The sequence below is a fragment of the Macaca nemestrina genome, chromosome 4 (assembly GCF_043159975.1).
Source record: "Macaca nemestrina isolate mMacNem1 chromosome 4, mMacNem.hap1, whole genome shotgun sequence".
Classification (NCBI taxonomy): Eukaryota; Metazoa; Chordata; class Mammalia; order Primates; family Cercopithecidae; genus Macaca; species Macaca nemestrina.
Window position 1 is genome coordinate 15,247,932 of NC_092128.1, and position 17,774 is coordinate 15,265,705.

General features: G+C 40.3%; 1 pseudogene; it reads left to right on the forward strand.

Annotated features, from left to right (window-relative positions):
• The first annotated feature begins 663 nt into the window (after positions 1–663).
• On the forward strand, positions 664–1,610 carry LOC105471431 (olfactory receptor-like protein OLF3; annotated as a pseudogene).
• Positions 1,611–17,774: the final 16,164 nt, after the last annotated feature.

The window sequence follows — 17,774 nt, forward strand, 5'->3', positions numbered from 1 at the left end:
ATTAATTGTTTGTAATTATGGATGTAATCTGTGTGTCCCTAGATAAATTTATAAGAACCAAGAAAACAAGGGCCCATGTTTCTATCTTTCTTGCTCACAGGCAGGTAACCAATGCCTGGCACAGACCCTGGCACACCAGCTGGGGATTAGTAGATATTGGTTTCAAGGACTTCAGCTTTATCTGGACTTGTGGGAGAAATGAAAAGGATGTGAGAGGATTCCTGTCTGGACTTAGTAGGCCCTAGAAGAAGCATGAAGAACAGCCCAATCCAGAGTTAAGAAATGAGCTGAGAAAGCCCAGGACATCCCTATGGTTCTCAAGTGTCTGATTACAATACTTTACCCACCGCTACCCCACGGTGAAGAATCCTTCCTTTCTTTCCTATCTTCCATATTCCTTCCCTCCTTTTCCATTTTTCTATTGTCTTTCCTTAGTTTTTCTTTCCTTCTCTCATCCTTTCTTCTCTATCATTCTTTCTACATTGATAGATTACCTCCTACACAACTGTAACTGCTCAGTCCTAGATGTGAAAGGATGGCCAAAATGGGGACTTTGTCCTTCAGAATCTCTCAGAATTTGGTTTAGTGTCAGAAACCAAATGTCCTTTCCGCCAAGACCTTTGCATTCCCTCCTAACCACCTAGATTGAAGAAGTGAGGTTCAATGTCCCAATTGGGAAGGGACAACGTAACCTGGGTAAGTGAGTTCATCCTAATGGGTCTCTCCAGTGACAGGCAAACCCAGGCTGGACTCTTTGTCTTATTTGGGGCCACCTACCTGCTGACCCTGCTGGGCAACGGGCTCATCCTGCTCCTGATCTGGCTGGACGTGAGACTCCACCTGCCCATGTATTTCTTCCTCTGCCACCTCTCACTTGTGGACATCTGCTACACCTCCAGCGGGGTCCCGCAGATGCTGGTGCACTTCCTCCTGGAGAAGAAGACCATCTCCTTTGCCCAATGTGGGACCCAGCTCTTTTTCTCCCTGGCCCTCGGAGGGACTGAGTTTTTGCTGCTAGCCGCAATGGCCTATGACCGCTATGTGGCTGTCTGCGACCCCCTGTGTTACATAGCAGTGATGAGGCCAAGGCTCTGCGTGGCACTGGCAGCTGTCTCTTGGCTAGTGGGCCTAATTCTGCTATGGAGACGGCACTGACCATGTACCTGCCCACCTGTGGGCACAACGTGTTGAACCATGTGTCCTGTGAGACACTGGCACTGGTCAGGTTGGCCTGTGTGGACGTCACCTTCAATCAGGTGGTCACAGTGGCCTCCAGTGTGGTGGTGCTGCAGGTGCCCGGCTGCCTGGTCTCACTGTCCTACATCCACATCATAGTTGCCATCCTGCGGATCCGCTCCACCCAGGGGCGCCGCAAGGCCTTCGGGACCTGTGCCTCCCACCTCACTGTGGTCTCAATATCCTATGGGATGGCCCTCTTCACCTACATGCAGCCTCGTTCCATGGCCTCAGCTGAGCAGGAAAAGGTAGTGGTGCTCTTTTATACTGTGGCGACCCCCATGTTGAATCCTCTCATATACAGTCTGCGGAACAAGGATGTGAAGGCAGCTCTGAGTCGAGTTCTGATGACAAGCTCTGAATTAAAACATTAGAGAGTGGTTTGGGTAACGAGAGGGCCTCACTCTGGAGACAGTGGGCATTGGACTGTGCTCTCCAGTATAACATGTGTAGGCATGTGTGTGTATGTGTGTGCATCTGCATGTGTGTGTATGTGTATGTGTGTGTGTAAGGGAACAAGTGGGAGGACCACAATCTGTACTACTCTCTTTTGAGGTAATAGAAAAATGGATTTTATCCAGACTTTATCTTTGGCCCATGCCTTATTCCCAATGTGAGTTACAACAACTTAAAAATACATGCACCCTACAGAAAGTTAAATGAAATATATTCGTTTTCTTAAATGAAAGGAAGGGGGAGGGAGGAGAAAAGACATACCAGTGTACATGAATTAGGAAGAAAGATTAAATTAGAAGTCAGGGCAGTGCACAAAACATACTCCAAAAAAGTCTATTTCTTGGTAAAAATATTTAAATACATGTTTCTGTAGTAAGTGAGAAAAGGAGGGAAAAAAGCTTTAAGTTACAAAGTTCACTGTGCCCATGAGATCAAACAGGCCTTAGGTCAGAGATGCAAAGGCCACCCCAGTAACTCACACATGGTCCAGCCTGGCTCACTAGGGTGGTGGATTCACCCATGGGTTTGGAGCCAAAGTCACAGTAATGATCTCTCAGTTCTGATAAGTATGACTGGGCTGTGTGCCAGTCACATGAGTGTCCCTCTGCTTGTTTCCCTTTCAAATTTGCAGTGGTGGCAAATTGCTGGCCAGAAAGTCAGATGTGCAGGACCTCAAACAAACATCTTGTACACAATCAGATCTAAGGATATCCTCTTGTGAACATTGAGGGCTATGCTCAGAGCTCATCCTGACTGGGAGGCCATGCTATGCATGATTAGAGTGAGCCATGGGATTCAGCCAAGAAAGAATCCTGCTTCCTCATTGGGGATAGTTTTGTTCTGCTCTTTTAATACACAAATTTTTGAGCTCTAAAATCCTAGATTATAAAGCAAAGCAGTGATAATTTATTCTGAAAAATGTTTAAAATAATCTTTTAAAGTCAGACTAAATAAAACATCTCCTTAACTAAATATTATGAATCTCTGGTTTGTCTTGACCACAAAAGAAAACAAACAAACCAAAACAAGCAAAGAAACAACAATAACAACAACAAAAAACATAAATTGAGAACAGTTCAAACTTTTACTCAATCTATTGCAACAAAGCTAAAGGGCTGAAAAACAGGAAATGAAGAGCACCCTTTAAAACTGCTATTAAAACGTTTTAATTGAGGTATAGCTCACATATCACATGATTCACAGTTTTTGCCTTTTTAAAGCGGATAATTCATTGACATCTAGTCAATGAATTCACAGTGTTGTGCAACCTCATCTCTATCTGCCCCAAAACACGTTCAACACCCCAAAAGGATACCCCACATTCATTAAGCATTCCTGACCACCACTAACGTGCTTTCTGTCTCTATGGATATGCCAGTTTTGGACATTTCATATAAAGGGAATCATGCAATATGTGGCCTTTTGTGTCTAATTTCTCACTTAGCATGTTTTTGAGGTCTTTCCATATTGTAGTATGTAGTAGTGCTTTCGCTTCTTTTTATGGTTGAATAATATTCCATTGTATGGATATAACACATCATCAGCTAGCAGACATTTGAATTGTTTCTACCTTTTTGCTATTGTGAATAGTGCTACTATGAACATTCAAATATAAATTTTTTTTGAATACCTGTTTTCAATTCTTTTGAATATTTACCCAGAAGTGGAAGCACTGGGTCATATGATAATTGCATGTTCAACTTTTTAAAGAAACTGCCAAACTGTTCTCCACCGCAGCCGAACCATTTTACATTCCCACTAGCAAAGAACCAGCAATGAACAAGGATTCCAATTTCTTCACAGCCTCATCAAACTTACTATTTCAGTTCTGTTGACTGTAGCTGGTCTTTCTCATGCTGTTCTCATGGTAGTTGATAAGACTCACAAGATCTGATGGGTTTATCAGGGGTTTCTGCTTTTACTTCTTCCTCATTCTTCCCTGCTGCCATGTAAGAAGTGCCTTTTGCCTCCTGCCATGATTCTGAGACTTCCCCAGCCAAATGGAACTGTAGGTCCAATAAAACCTCTTTTTCTTCCCAGTCTCGGGCATGTCTTTATCAGCAACATGAAAATGAACTAATACACCCCAAAAAGTCAATTTCACTACATGTTAATTTAAAGGGCACTTACCAATCAATAGGAAAATGGTGAACATGCAAACAGAAAAATGGAGAAATAAAATAAATACAAAGGTAGAACTTGTTTTATAACATTTAGCATATGAAAAAATAGTCTCAATGACAAAGAAATACAAACTAAAATAATAAGCTATATTAAGCTATTTAATTCGCAAAGAAAATATTGACAGTGGATACTTTAATTATACTTATCAAAAGCCTTAGACTAGCTTGGACATCGTAATGCCATAGCAAGACCCTGTCTCTAAAAATAAAAAGTTTAAAAATTAGCCAGTTGGGAGGCTGATGCAGATGGATCGAGACCATCCTGGCCAACATGGTGAAACCCTGTCTCCACTAAAAATACAAATATTAGCTGGATGTGGTGACAAGTGCCTGTGGTCCCAGCTCCTTGAGAGGCTGAGGCAGGAGAATGACTTGAATCTGGGAGGCAGAGATTGCGGTGACCTGAGATTGTGCCACTGCACTCTAGCCTGGCGATCGAGTGAGACCTGGTCTAAAAACAAAAAATAGCCAGGTGTTGTAGCGTACTTGCAGTCCCACCTACTCAGGAGGCTGAGAAAGAGGACTGCCTGACTCGGGAGTTCAAACTACAGTCAGCTGCAGTCATGCCACTGAGCTTGAGCCGGGGCTGCATAGCTAGACCTTGACTCAAAAATAATCTTAAAAAAATTCATGCTCCGACTTTTAATTAAAATAGCATCTGATCCCCCAGAAAGATCTTAACTCTAATACAAGCTATGTGATAACGCCAAGAAAGATAAGCACTTCTAAAAATGTTTAAAAGATAATCATCCAGTGAATTACTATATCCTGAGAGGACTTTTTCCTAATATCCAAATAATTTACAGAAACCCAAGTCAAAGAACATAACACTTGTCCTTCTACTTTGGACTTCTGCTTTTTGAGGCAGCTGAGACATTGCTCTGCAGACTGTATCTCATAAACAACTGGAGAAAGCAATTCTCAAGAGACTAACAGGGCAGTCAAGAATAAGAGAAGAGGGGTGATAATATAACATGGTGCATTTAATTATTCTGAGAAAGGCCATACCACCAGAAGGTAGAAGAGGTGAGAGTTGAACTTGGGTATTTCGTTGTTTGTTGTTTTTTTAAAAAATATTATTATACTTTATGTTCTAGGGTACACGTGCACAATGTGCATGTTTGTTACATATGTATACATGTGCCATGTTGGTGTGCTGCACCCATTAACTCATCATTTACATTAGGTATATCTCCTAATGATATCCCTCCCCCCTACCCCCACCCCACAATAGGACATGAACTCATTCTTTTTTATGGCTGCATAGTATTCCATGGTGTATATGTGCCACATTTTCTTAATCCAGTCTATCGTTGATGGACATTTGGGTTGGTTCCGAGTCTTTGCTATTGTGAATAGTGCCACAATAAACATACACGTGCACATGTCTTTATAGCAGCATGATTTATAATCCTTTGGGTATATACCCAGTAATGGGATGGCTGGGTCAAATGGTATTTCTAGTTCTAGATCTTTGAAGAATCGCCATACTGTCTTCCACAATGGTTGAACTAGTTTACAGTCCCACCAACAGTGTAAAAGTGTTCCTATTTCTCCACATCCTCTCCAGCACCTGTTGTTTCCTGAGTCAAGACGGTGCCACTGCACTCCAGCAGGGGCTAGAGTGACTCGGCTTCCAAAAAAAAAAACAAGAAAGAAAGAAAAAGAAAAAGAACATAAGAAAGGAAAAAGGAAAGGGCTCACCAGAGGTTTTAGAAAAATATAATCATTCAAAGTGACTCACATGTGAACACATCCTGAACCAATTTTAAATTTTAAGTATATATGAAAAAATCCAAGAGCAAACACATAAGAATAGTAGATTCCCCAAGGAAAACCAACAGTCAGGCTGGTGTGGAACGTTTCCTCTACAATAATGCACAGTAAGGAATGACAGGAAAGTAATGAAATAATTTTCTACTAGGTTTTGAGGGCAAGAAAGTATAATCCAAAAATATTACATCCAGCCAAACGGTCCTTAAAGTATGACCTAAACAAGCAGACACTTTCTTATATGCACGGCTCAACTGTGTCGAGTCAATTTTTGTACTTCTTTAAAGGATAGGAAAATAAAAACAAATTTAAAATATAAAATTGAAGGGAATGCAGGAGATTATGTTGAATTAGAGAGTTCAACAAATACCTGAATATAAGGTTAAACCATATTGATAAAAAGGAGGCTGTCACAACTAGAATATAGAAACAGAAAGCTATAGTTGAATGAGCAATTGATTAATTATTAGAACTCGGGAGATGTTACAAATTCTGATTTGGCATTTATGATAGAAGGTGCTTAGCTGCACAGATCAGCTCCTCTACCACTCTCTGCCACCAGAATCAACACCTCAGCCTTTATCTTCTGAAAAAAAAAAAAGAAAAAAAAAAGGAGGGGGGGGCTTTTTTTTTTTTCTCTCTAACACATAAGATGAAATTTCTGGGAAATGCTAGAACCTGTGGTGTTGGTGTTGTTTTCACCCAAGTAAATATCACCTATTATGGCGCTGTAGAAACCAGTAGTTTTCTAATCAATTCCCTCCCTGCTCATCCTAAAGTGAAGTCTGCCACTTGACATAATTTATCCTCAACATAAATGCATACAATGCTGGTAAGACTGCTCATCCAAGACAAAAACTCATCCCAACATAGTCCCACCCACACAATTGCAGAGTAAAGCCACAGTTACTACACAGTCCTTCCTTCCTATATGTAAACAGGACATTCTTTCTTTCTTTCCTTTTTTTTTTTTTTAAATGTATTTTATTTATTTATTTATTTATTTATTTATTTGAGATGGAGTCTCGCTCTGTCGCCCAGGCTGGAGTGCAGTGGCGTGATCTTGGCTCACTGCAAGCTCCGCCTGCTGGGTTCACGCCATTCTCCTGCCTCAGCCTCCCGAGTAGTTGGGACTACAGGCATCCACCACCACGCCCAACTAATTTTTTGTATTTTTAGTAGAGACGGGGTTTCACCGTGTTAGCCAGGATGGTCTCCATCTCCTGACCTCGTGATCCACCCACCTCGGCCTCCCAAAGTGCTGGGATTACAGGCGTGAGCCACCGCACTCGGCTAAACAGAACATTCTTATTGCTGAAATCTTTTTTTAAAAATCAGTAAGATGGCAGAAAGATAAAGTGAAAGAACTCTCTAAGAGTATAGAATAATAGGGATTTAAAAATAATACAGCCCTTCTACTCCCAGACGTGAAGAAGTAACAGGACAGAATTACCCAGCTACCACAAGCAACTAGAAAACTGGAAAACAGTTTAAAAACGTTGTTTTCAGATATTAAAAAACAGACAGCACAAAACCATGATTCCTGTGAGAAGGAAAAATAATGAGGTGATTCTTACAATCAGCCAGACTTTCTGCCAGGAGGCAATATCCAGACTGTAGCACAAAGAGAGGGAATTTAAACAGACCTGGAAATCTTGCTCAGTGAAGGATCCAGAGATTAGAGGGAAAAATAAGCTACACAGGAAAATGGTTCCAGAAATCAGTCTTTGAGTCCTTGGCTAAACACCAATCCTTATGTAAGTAGTGTGAAACTCTGTAAGACTGAGAAAAAAACAACCTCCAAAGAAAGAAAAATTGCTGGAGTGCTATAAAACAAACAATTTCCAGAACTCCTCCGGGGCCGGGATTCATTTTAGCACTCTTTGGCCAGAGCGAAGAAACGTTACTGAGTATACAAAGCACTCCATATGAGTTGCAAAGATGCTATGTCTTAGAAGTTGAGCAAAATTAGTCCTAGAAAAAGACTACCATAGGCCTACCCTAAATTCACTTTTTAAAACATCAAAAGCATCAAACTAATTTACAAGTAACTGTCAGAAAAAGTCTACAATGTTTCAATAGAATACAACAGAACCAAGTATTAAATAACTTAAGATTTCTAATATACAACATTCAATTAAAAAATTACTAGACCTTAAAAAAAACAGGAAAATAAGATTCATAACCTGCAACAGATCAGTCAACAAACACAGGCCTAGAAACAGAAGAAACTAAATAGGACTTGTAAAGATGAAGAATAAAATACATAAAATTTAAATTTCACTAGATGCAATTAACAATAGTTCGGGCACTGTAAAATAAAATAATAGTAAGCTTGACCTCCTGAATGTATAAGCTTCCAACAGCAGAGTGTCAAAACGTATGCAGCAAAAAAAGGACACAAATTTAAAAAGGTATCAAGCCAGGCCCAATGGCTCACGCCTGTGATCCAAGCACTTTGGGTAGCCAAAGCAGGTGGATCACTTGAGCTTAGGAGTTTGAAACTAGTCTGGGCAACATAGTGAGACAATGTCTCTACAAAAAATTTAAAAATCAGCCCGGCATGGTGGTGCATACCTGTGGTCCCAGCTACTCCAGAGGCTGAGGTGGGAGGATTGCTTGAGCCTGGGAGGCAGAGGATGCAGTGAGCTGTGATTGAGCCACTGCACTGCAGCCTGCATGACAGAGCCAGACTCTGTCTAAAAATTAAAATTAAAATTAAAAAATGCACAATTAGAGTAGAATAATTCAACACTTGCCTCTCAGTAAATGAACAACTAGACAGAAAATCCGTAAGGATACAGAGCATGTAGAAGACCTGAACAATGCTATCGACTAACTGACCTAGCTGACATTTATAGAACACTCCATCCAACATCAGCAAAACACACATTCTTTTCAAGGGCACATGGAGCATTCATCAGGACTGATAATTCACTGGGCCATGAAGCAAATCTCAAGAAATGTTAAAAGACTGAAATCATGCAGATTATGTTCTCTAATCACAATAGAATTAAATTTGAAATTAATGCCAGCAAGATAACTGGAAGATCTCACAAATATTTAGATATTAAACACCACTTCTTTGATTAACCCATTGGCCAAAGCAAAAATGAAAAGGGAAATTGGAAAATCGTTTGAACTAAATAAAAATGAAAACACAATACTGTCTATCAAAATTTGTGGTATGTCTTTTCAACAAACAGTGCTAAAACATTTGTATATACATAAAGGGGGGAAAATGAACCTCAACCCTTACCTCACTTCATATATGAAATTAACATGAAATGGATAAAAAACCTAAATGTAAGAGGTAAAACCAGAAAGGTTCAAGAAAAACAACGAGAAAATCTTTGTGATCTTAGGATGGCATAGATTTCTTAAGGTAGATATAAAATCATGAACCATAAATGAAAAAAAATTGTGTAAATCCCATCCCATAAAGTATATTTTAATATATGGATGATTGTATCATATATTACCAATTAACTAATATTAATCAATTACTAATATTAACATTGATTATGTCTGGTAAAATATATAATGGAGAGAAGAATGAAGAAAGATGGAGGCATTTCATTTTTCCTTAAATTTTTGTGTACTGTTTATAATTTTTTAAAATAAGATTATACTACTTTCATAAAAATAAGAATAAACTTTTAAAATATATGTTCTGTAGAATGTGCTGGCTGACACTTCTTTCAGAATGAGATCTCAGCACAAGGGAATGCAAACCCTGGGAACAGATAAGGTATGGGCCAATAAGAGAAAGGATTTCCTGAGGATTCCCACCCCGTTTCCCTCACAAATTATAGTTCTTTGGCTTCCCTCACCACCTAGATGAGAGGATGAATTTTAAGAAGCACACTCAGTGTGATGTTCAGTCAGTCAGTTAGTCCCCCAACTCTAGATATCAGGCTCAGTTGAGAAACTAGAAAAGGGTACAATAAAAAGAGAAAACGCCCTCTCTACCTTTCAGTTAGTTTGTTAGAAGTAAGAAAAGAGAAGCAAAGGAGTCTGACTTGGTACAGATTTTTTTTTCCAGTTCTACCTCCTGGCTGCAGAAAAAGTGGAAAGTCTGGGTGTGTGAGATTCATACCCTTACTAAAACTATGGGGTGGATGTTTCCCTTTTGCAGATAAAACTAAAAGAGGAAAGCTCATTTGGTGAACTGGACCTCCAGGCCACTGGCCATTACCAAGCACTCTTCAACCTGGTTTCCTACAAAGTGTGGTGTCAGTCCAAGGCCTCCCACTGGACCCCCTGGAAAGATATCCCAAACTCTAAGCCTTTCTTGACATCCTCCTCCCCATCCAAAAGTCAAACCTGTCCCGTGCTGCCCTCACTAGCCACCGTGACACATTCCCCATGCCCGTGAGTGATCACCTAGTGGGATGTCGCAGGAAGAAAATGGGTCTTGTGATCCTCAGATTCCGGAGCAGTTCTAGTCCTGCTCCTAACTAGCCAATAATCCTGAGTCAATCACCCTTGCTCTCTGAGCCTCAGTTTCCTCATTTCTTGAGGAAGATGACAAGGTTGAAATGATAATCCTAAAAGTTCCGTCCAGGTTTTATTCTTTCCTATGATTCTATTTTGCATTTTACTCCTTTCAGTTGTGAGACTATCAGGAGTACTCAGGAGTCACCAAAGCTTGGTTCCTGACAGTGCTGATCAAAGATACAGGCTCTGTGGAAAGTCATGGGCTCCCAGGTGCAGAGCTCAGGAACTCAATAGCTAGGTAGGTAACAGAGCCAGCTTCTGTTCTTGGCAATTTCTACAGTGGCTCCTTTTGGCCACAGAAGAAATGAAAAAAAGAGAAGGATAGGGTTCCAACCAGAGAGCCAGAGGATGGCATCCAACTGCTCTGCCCTGCAGTCACATCCTCCCAAACCCATTAGAAAGACTTGGGTTAAATTGTTGTCATGTGTGTTTCATTAGATTCTGTGTTCCATCTCTCATATCCTTCATACAAAGCTTTTTCATTTGGATAATGTGTTTATGAAGAGTTTTTTTACACATTACCTCATTTGATACTCACTAATGTTTACAATGTTCTTACCTTCGGTCTAAGATATATTAAAACATCATTTTTGGACCAGACTGAAAATAACTGCCCACCACCAGCCAAGGGAATCAGTGAGTGATGGTGTGACTCTGGGAAACCGCACTTCTCCCATGGATCTTTGCAACACATGGATCAGGAGGCCCCCTCGTGGGCCCATACAACCTGGGCTTTGGGTCCAAACCCAGAGGTGTGTGAAGTCTTTGCAGAGCAGCTGCTCAGGCACATACAAAGACCCAAGAGCTTTACATACTCTGGCCCTGGGATCCCTGACAAGGGTGTCTGCAGCTCAGGCAAGGCCAGAGGCCAGTGCATACCCCTAGGAAGGGGGCTGAATTCAGGGAACCAAGCAACGTCGGTCTGTAGGTCTCACTTTCACAGCACCTCATAAGATAAGACTTACCGGCTTGGAATTCCAGCCAACCACCAGCAACAGGGTAGTGTCTGCCTGAGATGGGATGGAGGACCCAAGAGAGAGGCAAGCCATCATCTCTGCTGTTTGATCAACTCAGCCATTCCAGCCTGTGGGCTTTGGAGAGCCAAAATGGTCTGGGAGGAAGGGTCCCCCCAGCACAGCACAGCTGCTTTGCCAGAAGGTGGCTAGACTGCTTCTTTAAGTGGGACCCTGATCCATTCCTCCACACTGGGGAGGACCTCCCTGCTAAGGCCTCCAGTCACTCCCACCCAGGACTCCAGCCAACCCTCCTACCCATATTCTATGGACAGAGCTCTGCTGTCTCCTTAAGACAGCGCCCCCAGGGGAAGGGGAGGGCCACTATCTTTGCTGTTTGGAAGACTCAGACTCTAGCCTGCAGACTTTGGAGAGTCCAAGCTGATAGGGCAGAGGTGGTTCTTCACACCACACACTATTTTGTTGAGGTGTGGCCAGACTGCTTCTTTATATAGAACCCTGATCCATTTCTCTTCACTGGGGGAGACCTCCTAGCTGAAGCCTCCAGCCACCCTCACCCATATTCTATAGCTGACAGAGTTCTAATTTCTCCCTGGGATGGAGTGCCCATGAGTTGGGGCAGGCCTTCACCTTGGCTTTTGGGCATCTCAACCAGTCCAGCCTGTGTGCCTTGGAGAGCCCAAACCAACTAGGGGCTGAAGGGATCCTCAAAACAACACAGCTGCTGTACCAAAAAGCAGTCAGACTGCTCCTTTAAGTGGGTCCCTGGTCCTGTTCATCGTGACTGAGTGACACCTTCCAACTGCAATCTCCAGCCACCTCCTACAGGTGCGTTCAGGGCCTGCAACAGGTCAGTACTCCACTGGGATGGAGCTTCCAGAGAGGAGAGGGCAGGCTACCATCTTTGATGTTTCACAGCTTTCACTGGTGATACCTCCAGGTATAGGAAAAGCTGAGGTGACTAGCAGCTGGACAGACCCCCAGCAAACCACAGCAGGCTTGCAGAAGAGTGGCCAAATTGTTAAAACAAGCAACCAGAAAGCAATAACAACAAAGAAAACCCACAAAAAAACCCATCCAAATGTCAGCAACCCCAAAGATTGAATGTAGACAAGCCCAGCAAGATGAGAAATAATCAACACAAAAATGCTGAAAACTCAAAAAGCCAGAGCAGCCCTTTTCCTCCAAATGACTGCAACACCTCTTCAGCAAGGGTTCAGAACTAAGCTGATGCTGAGATGGCTGAAATGACATAATTAGGCTTCAGGATGTGGATAAAAATGAACTTCACTGAGCTAAAAGAGCATGTCATAACCCAATGCAAAGAAGTTGAGAACCATGATAAAACAATGCAGGAGCTGACAGTCAAAAGAGCCAGTTTGGAGAGAACATAACTCATTGAAAAACACCCCACAATAACTTCACAATTCAATCACAAGTATTAATAGCAGAATAGACCAAGCAGAGGAAAGAATCTCAGAGCTTGAAGACTGGCTTTCTGAATTAAGACAGGCAGACAAGAATAGAAAAAAAGAATGAAAAGAAATGAATAAAACCTCTGAAAATATGATATTATGTAAAGACACAATCTGTGACAGATTGGGGTACCTGAAAGAGATGGGAAGAACAGAACCAAGTTGGGAAACATACTTCAGGATATCATCCAGGAGAACTTTTTCAACCTAGCAAGACAGGCCAATATTCAAATTCAGGAAATGCTGAGAACCCCAGTAAGATACTCCACAAAAAGATCATCCCCAAGACACATAATCATCATCAGATACTCCAAGATCAAAATGAAAGAAAAAAATATATATTAAGAGCAAACAGAGAGAAAAGCCAGGTCACCTACAAAGGGAAGCCCATCAGACTAACCATGGACCTCTCAGTGGAAGTCCTACTAGCAAGAAAATATTGGGGGCCAATATTCAATGTTATTAAAGAAAGTAATTTCCAATACAGAATTTCATATCTAATCAAACTAAGCCTTATAAGCGAAGGAGAAATAAGAACCTTTTCAGACAAGCAAATGCTGAGGGAATTCATGACCACCAGACTTGCCTTACAAGAGCTCCTGAAAGAACCACTAAATATGGAGAGGAAAATCCATTACCAGCCACTACAAAAACACACTGAAGTATACAAACAAGTGACACTATAAAGCAACCACATAAACAAGTCTACAAAATAACCATCTAGCATTATGATGACAGGATCAAATCCACACATAACAATACTAACTTTAAATGTAAATGGACCAAATGCCCCAATTAAAAGACACAGAATAGCAAGCTGGATAAAGAACCAAGACCCATCACTATGCTGCCCTCAAGAGACCCATTTCATATGCGAAGACACATATAAGCTCAAAATAAAGGGATGGAGGAAAATTTACCAAGCAAATGGGAAACAGAAAAAAGCAGGGTGCAATCCTAGTTTCTGATAAAACAGACTTTAAGTCAACAAAGATCAAAAAAGACAAAGAAGGGCATTACATAATGGTAGAGGGTTCAATTCAACAAGAAGAGTTAACTGTCCTAAATATATATGCCCCCAATACATAAAGATTCATAAAGCAAGTTCCTAGATACCTAAAGACTTATAAACTCCCACACAATAATAGTAGGAGATCGTAACACCCCACAGACAATATTAGATAGATCATCAAGACAGAAAGTTAACAAAGATATTCAAGATCTGAACTCAGCTCTGGATCAAGTGGACCTGACAGATACCTAAAAAACTCTCTGCCCAAAAACTACAGAATATACATTCTCCTCATTGCCACATGGCTCTTACTCTAAAATTGATCACATAATTGGAAGTAAAACACTCCTCCAGCAAATGCAAAAGAACTGAAGTCATAACAAGCATTCTCTCATACCACAGTGCAATCAAATTAGAACTCAAGATTAAAAAATTCACTCAAAACCATACAAGTACATGGAAATTGAACAACCTGCTCCTGAATGACTTTTGGGTAAATAATAAAATTAAGGCAGAAATCATTTGTTTTTTGAAACAAATGAAAACAAAGATATAACACACCAGAATCTCTTGGATGCAGCTAAAGCAGTGTTAAGAGGTGAATTTATAGCACTAAATGCCCACATCATAGAGCTAGAAAGATCTAAAGTTAACAACCTAACATCACAACGAAAATAACGAGGAAAACAAGAAATAACCAAGATCAGAGATAAACTGAAGGAGAGACACAAAAAGCCCTTCAAAAAATCAACTAATTCAGTGGCTAGTTTTCTTAAAAAATTGATAAAATAGACCACTAGGTAGACTAATAAAGAAGAAAAGAGAGAAGAATCAAATAGACCCAATCAGAAATGATAAGGAGGATATCACCACTGACCCCACAGAAATACAAATAACCATCAGAGAATACTATAAACACCTCTATGCACATAAACTAGATAATCCAGAAGAAATTGATAAATTCCTGGACACATACACCCTCTGAAGAGTGAACCAGGAAGAATTTGAATTCCTGAATAGATCAATGAGTTCTGAAATTGAGGTAGTAATAAATAGCCTACCAACCAAAAGAAAGCCCAGAACCAGACAGAGTCACAGCTGAATTCTACCAGAGACACCAAGAAGAGGTGGTGCCATTCCTACTGAAACTATTCCAAAAAATTGAAAAGGAGGGACTCCTCCGTAACTCATCCTATGAGGCCAATATAATCCTCATACCAAAACCTGGCAGAGATTCACAAAAAAAGAAAACTTTAGGCCAATACACTTAACGAACATTGATGCAAAAATTTTCAACAAAATACTGGAAAACCAAATCCAGCAGCACATCAAAAAGCTTATCCACCATGATCAAGTAGACTTCATCCTCAGAATGCAAGGCTGGTTCAACATACCCAAATCAAGGAATGTGATTTATCACATAAACAGAACTAAAAACAAAACCACAGGATTATCTCAATAAATGCAAAAAAAAAAAAAAAAAAAAAAGCCTTTGGTAAAATTCAACATCCCTTCATATTAAAAACTCTCAATAAACCAGGTATTGAAGGAACATACCTCAAAATAATAAGAGCCGTAGATGACAAACCCACAACCAATATCATACTGAATGGACAAAAACTGGAAGCATTTCCCTTGAAAACCAGCACAAGACAAAGTTGTCCTCTCTCACCATTCCTATTCAATGTAGTATTGGAAGTTCTTGCCCGGGCAGTCAAGCAAGAGAAAGAAATAAAAGATTTGTATTGGCCCCTTTTTATGCTGCTAATAAAGACATACCCAAGACTGGGTAATGCATACAGGAAACAGGTTTAATGGACTCACAGTTCCACATGACTGGGGAGGTCTCACAATCATGGTGGAAGGTAAAGAGAAGCAAGTCATGTCTTACATGGATGGTAGCAGGCAAAGAGAGAGCTTGTGCAGGGAAACTCCTGCTTATAAAACCATCAGATCTCATAAGACTCATTCCCTATCATAAGAGCAGCATGGGAAAGACCCACTCCCATGACTCAATTACCTCCCACAGGTCCCTCCCACAACACATGAGAATTGCGGGAGCTACAATTCAAGATGAGATTTGGGTGGAGACACAGCCAAACCATATCACTATTCAAATAGGAAGAGAGGAAGTCAAGCTATCTTTGTTTGCAGATGACATGATCGTATATCTAGAAAACCCCCTTGTCTCAACCCAAAAGCTTCTGAAGGGTAAGTAACTTCAGCAAAGTCTCAAGATACAAAATCAATATGGAAAAATCACTAGCATTCCTACAAACCAACAGGCAAGCTGAGAGCCAAATCATGAATGAACTCCCATTCACAATTGCCAGAAAAAGAACAAAATACCTAGGAATGCAGCTAATAAAAGAAGCAAAGGACCTCTTCAGGAAGAACTACAAACCACTGCTCAAATCAGAAATTATCCAAACCAACAGAAAAACATTCCGTTCTCATGGATAGGAAAAAGCGATATGGTGAAAATGGTCACACTGCCCAAAGCCATTTATAGATTCAATGCTATTCCCATTAAACTACCATTGACACTCTTCACAGAATTAGAAAAAAAATTTTTTTTAATTCATATGGAGCCAAAAAACAACCTGAATAGCCAAGGCAACTCTAAGCAAAAAGAACAAAGGTGAAGGCATCACACTACCTGACCTCAAACTACACTACAGGGCTACAGTAACCAAAACATCATGGTACTGGTACAAGAACAGACACATAGACCAATGAAGCAGAATAGAGAACCCAGAAATAAGGCCACATACCTACAACCATCTGATCTTTGACAAACCTGACAAAAACAAGCAACAGGGAAAGAATTCTCTATTTAATAAATGGTGCAGGGAGAACTGGCTAGCCATATGCAGAAAATTGAAACTGGACTCCTTCCTTACACCATATACAAAAATCAACTCAAGATAGATTAAATACGTAAATGTAAAACCCCAAACTATACAAACCCTAGAAGAAAACCTAGGCAATGTCATTCAGGACATAGGCATGGGCAAAGATTTCATGACAAAGACACCAAAAGCAATCGCAACAAAAGCAAAAATTGACAAATGGGATCTAACCAAACTAAAAAGCTTCTACACAGTAAAAGAAGCTATCAACAGAGTAAACAGACAACCAACATAATGGGAGAAAAATTTGCAATCCATCCATCTGACAAAGGTCTAATATCCAGCTTCTATAAGGAACTTAAATTGACAAGAAAAAAAACCAATTTCACTAAAAAGTGGGCAAAGGACACAGACAGACACTTCTCAAAAGAAGACATACATCCAGCTAAAAAATATATATATATATATATATATATATATATATATATAAATAAAGCTCAACATCACTAATGATTAGAGAAATGCAAATTAAAAACACAATGTGATACCATCTCATACCATTAAGAATGGCTATTACTAAAAAGTCAAAAAACAACAGATGCTGGTGAGGTTGTAGAGAAAAATGAATGATTTTACAATATTGACGGGAGTGTAAATTAGTTCAACCCTTGTGGAAGATAGTGTGGCAATTCTTCAAAGACCTAGAGGCAGAAATACCATTTGACCCAACAATCCCATTACTGGGTACATACCCAAAATATGTAAATGATTTTACTATAAATATACATGCATGCATATGTTCACTGCAGCACTATTGACAATAGCAAAAACATGGAATCAATCTAAATGCCCATCAATGATAAACTAGATAAAGAAAATGTGGTACATATACACCGTGGAATACTATGCAGCCATAAAAAGGAATGCGATATATCCTTTGCAGGGCACTATTCACAATAGCAAAGACATGGAATCAATCTAACTGTCCATCAATGATAAACTGGATAAAGAAAATGTGGTACATATACACCATGAAATACTATGCAGACATAAAAAGGAATGCGATCATGTCCTTTGCAGGGACATGGATGGAACTGGAGGCCATTATCCTTGGCAAACTAATGCAGGAGCAGAAAACCAAATACCACATGTTCTCACTTATAAGTGGGAGTTGAATGATGAGAACACATGGACACATGGTAGGGAACAACACACACTGGGGCCTGTTGGAGGGTGGAGGGTAGGAGGAGGGACGGCATTAGGAAGAATACCTAATGGATGCTGAGCTTAATACCTGGGTGATGGGATGATCT